We start from the raw sequence: 11,461 nt of genomic DNA, 5'->3' as shown, positions 1-11,461 counted from the left end.
ATTGGCCGCCACTGCTCATGATGGAACAGACGAGCCAGGCCGACGAGTCAGCAGCACAGCGCCGGTGATGAAGGAGGCTTGTGACACAGTCATCTCACAGGTGGAACAGAGGTTCTCACAGAGTGACCATTTGATTGCTGCAAAGCTTGTTGACAGCTCATTCTTCCCACAGCATGTCCTGTAATTTCCTACACCTGAGCTTGACTGCGCCGTGAAACTGTGGCCTGCGTTGGGAAACAAGGAGAAGTTGAAGTCTGAGCTGACCACGCTCTACCGCCACAGTGAGCTTCACACTGGAAACACTTCCCTGTCTCTGTTGAAATCCATTCACGAGAACAACTTGGAGGAAACGTTTGCTGAGACTGTTATTTTGGTCAAAATAATAGTGACAACTCCGATGACGACATCCGAGTCAGAGAGGAACTTTTCCACCCTCAAAAGGATAAAGACTTTCACTCGCAACACCATGGGACAGCCGCGACTTAACGCATTGGCCATGCTTTCAATTGAAAGCCAGTTGATCCAGCAACTACAGGACTTCATCCCCAAAGTGATAGACACATTCTGTCAGAGGAAGGACCGCCGTGCGGCTTTTCTTTTCAAGTGAGCCTTCAGCTTTGGTAAGTTCATTTATGTCATATATTTTGTTGATCTTCTGTGTTTTGCCTCTGCTGGATCGATTGATATTGTGACCTCGATGATGAGTGTCTGTGTTTTCCTTATATTTACAGTCTATGGTGTTTTAATGCTAAAGCATTACGGTTGTTGTTATTGTTAAGAATTACTTTGTGATGGTGACCTTTACTCCATGTATGAAGGTGCATTACTATGACATCCCCACGCTGTGTACGTAAATGTATGCGCTCACAGTGTTGCTCCTGTGGTCTTCAGTATGTAATTTGACACTCCCCCTCTCTCTCTCCTCCCCCCCCCTCTCTCTGTCCCCCCTATCTCTCTCCTCCCTCTCTCTGTCCCCCCCCCCCCCCCTCTCTCTCTCTCTCTCCCCCGACCTCTTTCTGCCCCCCCAGTTTTGTACACCTAGAAACGCCACTGCATACCACGTGTAGAGTGTGCACAGACCCCAGGGTGGAAGGATCTCCCCGCCTGTCCATAGGTATGTGAAATGCACTCGCAGAGCCATCCTGTCAGGTGTTTCTTGGACAGAGCTTTACCGGCCACACCATCCCCAAAGCACACAAACAGCTGTTCAGTGCGCCTAATGGAAGCCGTGTGCCCTACATAACATGCCAGCGCACGCACCGGGGGGGTGAGGTGCAAATTAGCCTCCCTGTCCCCAATATGGGGTGGAAGACTAAGGCCGTCTAATAGTATAGCCCTCGACCTGAACGAACTCCTTAGGTTCTTGGGAACAAAGGAGGGGTTCGGAGTGTCGCCCCACTACGGTCACCCCGAATCAAAAGGCAACTCGGCAACGGGGCTGGATTCATTTCAGAAGTGGGGGGGGGCAAAAAGTGCGTGTGTATGTGACATACTTGCCAACCCTTCCGATTTTCGCGGGAGACTCTCGTTTTCCTCCCGGGGTTTTATTTTTCCCGATTTCTGACTAAATCTAATTTGTGAGTCACGACCTGTTTCATTCTAACATAATGCACCAAATGTTACTGTTTCCACTCGGACTTCAATACAGCTACACCATTGTTTGGTTTCCGTGGTAACGTGTCTCTTTAGTAGCGCGAGCAAATGAAAGTCTGAGAGGGTCTTCAGGGGGAAGATAGTCAGAGAAAACAGAACAAGAATGGACAACTCGGCCCTCTGCTCACTCCTTTCCTGTAAAATTAAACTATACAGGTCCAGCCCACATATGACAGCGCAGTTGCTGATTCCATCTCTTCTTTTTTCCTGCTACGCTCTTGTTTGACAAGCTGAATGTTGACTGGTGTTTGGCTGAAGTAAGCTCTGTGAAAAGTTCCAGTTATTAACTCGGTATTTACAAAGCTGTCATCTCCACATTTGGAGAAAGTTACAAGCCGTTTGACAGCAGCACATCTGCATATTTCACAGAAGGCTCGTTTAGTAGTTTTGCAAATAATGAACCACTCTCTGTTTTTGTACCATTCTGCATTGAAGTACCTTCTCTTTGCCCAAATAAGCTTTTATTTGCCCGTCACAATGTCCCGGCAACAAACCTCCATGCAGTCGGAATCAGCCTGTTCGGTTCAACGATGCCGGCGGCGGCGGTTTTGACAGCTTCTGCGGCCGCAGAGCTGCTGCTGGGGTTCATCTGGCTGCGCTGGTTCTATGTTTGAAGGACCAGGCTCCGGAGTTGCGGATGTCAGGGATGTGACATTCAAGTTGTTGAATTTCAGTTTAGTTTGACAGTATTGTGTTTTCTTATGTGCCGGGATATGAGGTCTCCTTGCGGCCCCGCACCCTCAGAATACCTACTATTCCTGCCATCGGAGCTCTCGTTTTCAGTGGCTGTTTCCACGACGCCTCCACACACTGCCAGATATCTGGCAATGGGGGCGAGACGAAAGCCGGTTGCGCCGGGCGGGCCGGACCGTAAAACCCCTGGCGGAGGCGGCCGGCTTCGGCGGCAGTGGTGGAAATGGAGCCATAACCCGCACGGCTGGGATGGCGAACGTTGATGGCGTCGCCTCGGCCATATCCTGGTCTCCCACATCCACCACCTCGAGCTCGTCTTTGAAGTGGTCCGGTCCCAGGCACTCGAAACAGAGCTGGTGGGGATCGGCGCCCGCTATTAAGCCGGGCATGAGGGACAGGCACAGGTTTCCTGCAGGGGCGACTTGATTTGCTTGCCTGAAGGTAAGATACTTTTTACTTTTTTCGAATGCTTTTCTGGTCAGGTGTTGTCTCGCTCGCTGAAGAGAAAAGGATGACAGTCAGGAGGCGTAGCCGCCTTATATACTGTGAGCCTGTGCGTGCATTCGGGTAGGCTCGCCCTCATTGGCCGGCTACGTTTATAGAACTTCAGTGTGTGAACGCTCGCGTATCATTGATGAGAGTAGTACCCATAGAGTCCAGTAGAGGGTGGAGCCTGTGTGAGATAGAACTGCAGCAGCGATGTTTGTAGTGAAGAACAGTTTGTTATCTAGGGTCACACCCAGATTCCTTGCCGTCTGAGTCAGGGAAACAACAGAGAGGCCGATGGAACACCTCCCTAGGGAGGCGCCCAGGTGGCATCCTAACTAGGTGCCCGAACCACCTCAACTGGCTCCTTTCGACGCGAAGGAGGTGCGGCTCAACTCCGAGTCCCTCCCAGATGACCGAACTTCTCACCTTATCCCTAAGGGAGACACAGCCACCCTGCGGAGAAAACCCATCTTGGCCGCTTGTATCCGCGTAAAAGTGTCATGTTGTTTTATAATATTATATTATTGTTTTGAATTGCTCACAAATGCATCTAAGAGCTTATATGTTGTAGTTTGTCAATATTGAGACAGTTTGTGTTTTTTTACTATGTATATTGGTTGTTAAGTACTGCATTATATCAAATACATATGCCATGTGTTTATATGTGTAAACTGGTTACGATTAGTGTTAAATGTATATATTGGAGTAAAGTACAAGTATGACAAAAAAGTACTTCAGTACAGTACTTAAGTAAAGTATATTTGCTCTTCACCACTGGCCATCATCAATGACCAGACCAGTACTGACCTTAACCTTTCTGACCCTCCTGCAAACAACCATACCACCCCAGCAGCTACACAGCATTACATTCCAGATCCATCAACCCCTCTTATCTCACCTCCACCCTTTCACCATTTCTGACACTGCCCACACATCTCCCCATTGTCCTGGTTAATGCTTACCATATTGTTCAGTAGATTGCTACTGTATAGTCTAGTTGCCAGCTCATAGAGTCCTGTTGTGAACCTGAAAATGTTGAGTACCCCAAAGTTTTATGATATAAATGCCATACAGTATCTACACTGTAGCATCTGTGCATATGACAATAAAGCCTCTTGAACCTTGAACTTTTTATAGTACCCAGCACCAGTGTCGTGCGGTGAGGTTCATGGCTGGTGAGGCACTAGGCTTGTTTGAGACAAGCGAGACCTGCGCAGACCTGCGCAGTTGCGATCAACATCTTGCTAGTGCGTTGCATGATGGTTAGTCATTTTGTCCGACTTGCTCTGGAGGCTCGCCTACACGAGACGTTGAAATCTTGCGGGACAAAGACGCCCGCAGCCTTGAGAGCGAGGTGCGGCGAGGCGGCGCAGTTCCTCTCCACAGGCTGCGGAAGCAAAATTCTTGATGGGAAACGACTCGCTGGTATCTGGAGCTGAGCGCTCATTGGTGGTTTTTACCCCGTGCTGCTGATGAAACTCTCCAATTGGCTCGGCAAAAGTTTGTTGTTGTTTTGTGTCAGTTTTACGTCGCCACTTCCATTCACATTTTTCATCATTGTTCCACAATGTTTATCATCATGAAATTAATATCCATATATTTTATACTATACTGCTTACCGTTTTTATACTTGATATATCTTAGCATACACACTGTTCATACTGCTCACAGGCTGCTGTGTATATCTAGTGTATTCATACCCATCACTGTTTATTCATCATTCAATTAATTCTATATTTTATTCAGTAGATTGTGTACATTACTTTTCACTTCACTGCTTGTTGCACCTGGTTAGAAGCTAAACTGCATTTCGTTGTCTCAGTACCTGTAATATGGTCAATAACAATAAAGTTGAATCTATTCTTGAGCAGGAACAAATGTATTTACTTAGTACATATCTATACTACTGCAACTCCCTCCTGGCTGGTCTACCTGCATGTGCCATCCGACCTCTGCAGCTCATCCAGAATGCAGCGGCTCGCCTGGTCTTCAACCTTCCTAAATTCTCCCACACCACGCCGCTCCTCCGCTCCCTTCACTGGCTTCCGATAACTGCTAGAATCCACTTCAAGACAATGGTACTTGCTTACCATGCTGCGAATGGATCTGGCCCTTCCTACATCCAGGACATGGTTAAACCGTACACCCCAGCACGTGCACTCCGCTCTGCATCAACCAAATGGCTTGCTGTACCCTCGCTGCGAGGGGGACCCAAGTTCCCATCAGCAAAAACACGTGGGTTTGCTATCCTGGCTCCTAAATGGTGGAATGAGCTCCCCATTGACATCAGGACAGCAGAAAGCTTACACACCTTCCGGCGCAGACTGAAAACTCATCTCTTTCGACTCCACTTCGAACGATAGAACTATTAACAAAGCACTTATATACTAATAAAGGGCTGGCTTATCTAAAGCCAGTTGAGTAGCACTTGAAATGTTTTTGCTCTATGAAGCCTGATGTACTTATATGATTCTGTTTTCCTCAAGTTTGTATTTTGTTGGTCGAACGCACTTATTGTAAGTCGCTTTGGATAAAAGCGTCAGCTAAATGCAATGTAATGTAATGTAATCTGACATTAACGATTAAACACATGTGTGCATTCTTTATAAATGCAAACCGGGTCAAGCCGACTCCGGAGGTGACGGTATGCACCTTAAAGTTGTTTGCAATCCGCCAAAAAACCGAGAGAAGAAGAAGAAAAAGAAGCCGACTCCGAGCTGTCCGACTTCAGGCGAGCTTTTTGAGACCTCCCCCGGCTGCGATCGGCTATTCTCGTCTACTTTCGAGGCGAGCCGCAACGCGTCTCAAACAAGCCTACTGTTATCACTTACTCAGTGTCATTTCATTTGACCAAATGTCTTTACATATTTAATAGATTTTATTATTATCCACCTTTTTGTTTTATGTCCTTTTATTTAAAACATTCTTTGAGACTTCATCTTCTGGTTCAAATTTCAATAAATGTAATTTGTATAATCACTCTTTTGTCTTTATTCTACATGAAAATGTTAGAGATTACATTCAAATCTGTTGATTATTCATATCTTCCTCAGGCTAGGAATAGTATGTTGAGTTTTTAATGCTAAATGTATATCATTTTCTCACAGGATATAGAATGAGACAACACAGTTTGTATCCATTGTGTATGAATGCTTCAGCTATTCAGACCAACATACACTGAACAAAAATATAAATGCAACACTTTTGTTTTTGCTCCCATTTTTCATGAGATGAACTCAAAGATCTAAAACATTTTCTATTTACACAAAATAACCATTTCTCTCAAATATTGTTCACAAATCTGAAAAAATCTGTGATAGTGAGCACTTCTCCTTTGCCGAGATAATCCATCCCACCTCACAGGTGTGACATATCAAGATGCTGATTAGACAGCATGATTATTGCACAGGTGTGCCTTAGGCTGGCCACAATAAAAGGCAACTCTGAAACGTGCAGTTTTGCTTTATTGGGGGGGGTCTGGGGGGGTCCGAAAAACAGTCAGTATCTGGTGTGACCACCATTTGCCTCACGCAGTGCAACACATCTCCTTCGCATAAGTTGATCAGGTTGTTGATTGTGGCCTGTGGAATGTTGGTCCACTCCTCTTCAATGGTTGTGCGAAGTTGCTGGATATTGGCAGGAACTGGAACACGCTGTCGTATACGCCGATCCAGAGCATCCCAAACATGCTCAATGGGTGACATGTCCGGTGAGTATGCTGGCCATGCAAGAACTGGGATGTTTTCAGCCTCCAGGAATTGTGTACAGATCCTTGCAACATGGGGCCGTGCATTATCATGCTGCAACATGAGGTGATGGCAGGGGCGCCGCCAGGGATTTTGGGCCCCATGAAAATATATCACATTGGGCCCCACCACCAGGCACAGGCCACTTTGTTTATAAATTACCTCGAGGGCCGTACCAAATGGTCTAGCGGTCCGTATACGGCCCGGGGGCTGGAGGTTCCCCACCCCTGCTTTAATATAATAACATTAGTATTAATATCATAACCAAAATGTCTGTGATTAACATTTTGTTTACAGACTGATCACTCAATGCTTCAAACTGTCCATCATCCTAAATAGACTAAAAGCAGTTTTTTGTTTTATATAGATCATTAGCTATGTGGGAAAATACTGTGTTTGAAATGTATAATTTAAATTAGATGTTAGCTTTTTGTTATATATATATATATATATATACAGTGTTGGGTGTAACGCGTTACAAAAGTAACGGAGTTACAGTAATATATTACTTTTTGCTGTAACGTAAGTAATGTAACGCATTACTAATGAAATGTGGGTAATATATTACCCGTTACAATGCGCAGTAACGCAGTTACAACACATTTTAACCCGAAATTAAATGGTGATTTGTTTTTTAAGAATGTACTAACATAGCGAGACATTCCGACACCAAACAAATTGTGCGGGTAGATTAGTAAACCTGGTGTGTTTACCCTTCATGCTTCACGTCGGGATCTTCCGCAACCATTCAAAAAGAGAACGGAGCGAAAAATACAAACAACAAATTGTGTCAGGTGTGCGTGACCTGCTCCGCTGCGCGTGCATCATTTCCAAAGTGCTTCCACAGCAGTGTCTCCAACCCAGTCTCACAAAAAAACGTGTAATAACTACGTTGGTCCACAACGTAGGACGTAGTATTTCTACAAAAACGCCTCTGAAATTGTAAGATCCCTACGTTTTTTTTCACCATTCATTCCAATGAGTGGCGTCTATGTCACGTGATCTTCACATTTCTCCCTGCAGAAAAAAAAAACATGGCCGAACTTCGTTTTATTCTCGGTGGAAAATGCCTATTTTAAAGTTAGTTTGGCCATTAAAATGCCTTTTGATGTCATTTGATGCGAGAAATATGAGTTGTTATTTCAGATTATGTGTGCAGTGGATGTACATGATCTTTAGTTTGCTAGTTATTACGAAGATTACTTCAGGAAATTGAAGTATGGAGTGAGAGTGTGTTGGCAGATGAGCTTCCCTGAGACGGTTTCTGACAGTTTGTGCAGAAATTCTTGGGTTATGCAAACCGATTGTTGCAGCAGCTGTCCGAGTGGCTGGGACATGCTGGATGTGGAGGTCCTGGGCTGGTGTGGTTGCACGTGGTCTGCGGTTGTGAGGCCGGTTGGATGTACTGCCAAATTCTCTGAAACGCCTTATGGTAGAGAAATGCACATTCAATTCACGGGCAACAGCTCTGGTGGACATTCCTGCTGTCAGCATGCCAATTGCACGCTCCCTCAAAACTTGCGACATCTGTGGCATTGTGCTGTGTGATAAAACTGAACATTTTAGAGTGGCCTTTTATTGTGGCCAGCCTAAGGCACACCTGTGCAATAATCATGCTGTCTAATCAGCATCTTGATATGCCACACCTGTGAGGTGGGATGGATTATCTCGGCAAAGGAGAAGTGCTCATTATCACAGATTTGTTCAGATTTTGTGAACAATATTTGAGAGAAATGGTTATTTTGTGTATATAGAAAATGTTTTAGATCTTTGAGTTCATCTCATGAAAAATGGGAGCAAAAACAAAAGTGTTGCATTTATATTTTTGTGCAGTGTAGTAAGATGTGAGGATGTTCCTAATTGTGTTGGTATGCAGCCTAGGTCAGGTCTGTTTTCATAAAGCAAATCTGCCACTTTTAATTGTAGAATTTGTAAAATTAAAGCAGTATTTAATTGTTTGTCCTAAACAGTAAGCAATATATGCTTTTGGAATATGTAACATGTCTTTGAAAAAATAATAGTATACAGTTTATATTGTGTATCACCTTTAGCTTGAAAATACATAGATGTGTTATTTTAATCTATTAAATAAATAAATAGACAGACAGACACTTTATCAATCCCAAATTGGGAAATTATTTAACAGCAGCAGTGTGTTCAGGTATTAAAATATTTAAACTTGGAACAAAGTATAAACTACACATCACAAGTATAATGCACAGCAATCCATAAAAATGAGTCCGATATGTTCATGAAAACTCCCCAGGAGACACCAACACTAACGTGGCCGAGTGGACTCCGGAGTTTGCTGCATGAGTCTGAGTATGATCTGTGGTGTAGTGGGCTGTCACTCAAAAACTAAGTAGCCAATGGGGACGCACCCCTGAAAGTCCCGCCCACCTGGGATGTTTGTGTCAAAATCTCAAACAAATAATGAGGGAGCGCAAACGAGAAGAGCTGCAGCGAGAGCAAAAGTCTGATCATTGAGAAAGAAGAAACAAGAACTGCAAACAAAAACCTATGTTAAAACAAATAAAAAATACTTATAGTTTACATGATTACACACATGATTTGTTTGCAATTTATAGTTTTATTTTTAAACTTTATTTTATTTTGCTTGACTCAGTTTTTTTTTTCTTTTAAACTCATAGTTTTAGTTTTGCTTTATTCTGATAAAATGTTGCTTTATCTTTATGATACAAAACTAATCCCATATACACACAAACAATGGGCCCATCGACATAAGGAAAGAGAGATGTTAAGAGTGATGGATAATAACAAAAACAAGTTGGAACAACATTGACGTTTAATGTAACTTGTTGAATCCAAGAAGCCCAGGTTTTGGGGATGATACCTGCAGGAGATCACAGCTGGGAGCTTCAGCTTCCTGTTCACTGACTGAGGCTCATTTCTCAGAACAAAACGAGAAGCTACAGTTGGAATAAGTTGACCCTAACCTAACTATAGGTATAAATGTATGTTGTATGTCGTCCTTATTGTTGTTCCTGTTGTTTTTATGTTCCATGTGTAAACCAATAGGCCGCATTCACTACCGAGGTACTTTTCCCACAAAGGTTCATGAGAACTTAGTTCATGTGAACTCTTTAATCGCGTTCACACCAAAAAGAGCCGTACTAAAATTAGTTCATGTGAACCTTTTACCCCCCACGAAAAGTCCCTGCTAGAGAGCAGGACTTTCGTGCGGCTCTCTTGTGAGAAAAGAGCTATATTTCTGATTGGCGGGCGGATTGCAAACCACGCCCCGTAAAACACTCAACTCCAAACGTTTTGTGAAGCCGCCATTTTATTATCCTCGCATTAGCATTATTAGCATTAGCATTAGCCCAAAGCAGAAACGCAGAGAGACTAACTTATGGCAACACAAAATAAAACATGGGAGCGGTGGAGATGAGGAGGTGTCGGCGTTCTGGCGATTTACTCGGAAGGCTTCAGTAGAAGCTGCTGGGAGTCCCACAGCTTCTACTGAAGCCAGTCCCCAACTCCGGGGACTTCCGGCGGGGACTTTGGGCGGCAGTATACGCCGTGAAGTGGTTTGCGGCCTCCAGTAAACCCAAAGCAGAAGAAGAAGAAGTGAACGTCAGCGGCTTCATTTGCCTAATCCACCCCAACGGACTTTTTCCAGTGTGAACGCGATCTGTACTTAGTTCATGAGAACTAAAGAGTTCACATGAACTAAGTTCACATGAACCTTTATGGGAAAAGTACCGCAGTGTGAATGCGCCTAATGTCCTGCAGGTCACCCTTGAAAAATAGATCTTTTGATCTCAAGGGGCTTTCACCTGGTTAAATAAAGGCTACAAACAAACATACATCAATGCAAGACAGGAGACAGTGAATATGATGAGCCAACACTGGAGTGTGTGTAGAAAAAAAGAAAAGCTGGAATGTATAGAGATCACAGGATCAATCTAAACAGCTATTTATAAAGCTTAAGTGGGAACAGATGTTCTGTGTGTGTTCAGTACTTCAGCAGAGGAGTAATTCATCCTGCAGTCTAAACATTCCTGTGTGTGTGTGTATTTGTGTTGGACAGAGAGGTAGCAGCCCTCTTCTTTCTCTCAGCATTCTTTTAAATATGTAGGGCAGAGGGTTGTTTTCGGGTCAGCAGCCAATCAGAGAGACAGGGTCGTGCAAAAGGAGTTACATAACAAGTGGAATTTTGGTGGGAAAGTGTTCGACTCTCTTTTATCATGTCTCTTTCGTTAAAATTATGAAAGATGTTGTTCTGCATTGTACAAAAGGCTGCTTTCTATGAATTATAATGAAAGTCAAAGTCTTCCGGACCCTTTATCATGAATGCAATAGAACTTCCTTCATCAAATCAGAAATACTAGAATCCTCATTAGTTAACATCGACTGTTCCAACGGCACCCCCTCAGGTCCAAAATATCCAAATAATCCTTGTCCCCAACCTCATGTTCTCAAACCAATGCCAAACACAGAACCTTAACTGCTTTTTTCCACCTCAGTGCACAGAGCTTGAGGACTATCACGGGGTTTGTCAAGCGAAGCGGAGAGAATACTTACTTCCGGGTGTACAATTCTCTAAAGCAACTACTATGAGCTGCTCCGACCCTCGGTCCTGACGGACTCCAACTTGTGTTTATTAATCAAACAAATAAATAAACACAAGGATAATTATGTGTTATTGTTGAGTAAATAACAGTGTGTGGTTTAGATAATAATACAAAATTAGAAGGAAAAAACTATGAAACAATACAGATTTCAGTATTCTGAGCCCCTACTCTCCTCATAACTGCAACAAATGTCCTACACTATTCAATTAAAATAAAGAAGTAAAAACAATAAGTGTGGCTTGATATTGAGTAAGAAAAAGGTTGATAAACGCTGTGAGAATG

The sequence above is a fragment of the Gymnodraco acuticeps genome, unplaced genomic scaffold (assembly GCF_902827175.1).
Source record: "Gymnodraco acuticeps unplaced genomic scaffold, fGymAcu1.1, whole genome shotgun sequence".
Lineage (NCBI taxonomy): Eukaryota > Metazoa > Chordata > Actinopteri > Perciformes > Bathydraconidae > Gymnodraco > Gymnodraco acuticeps.
This window is presented reverse-complemented; position numbering follows the sequence as displayed.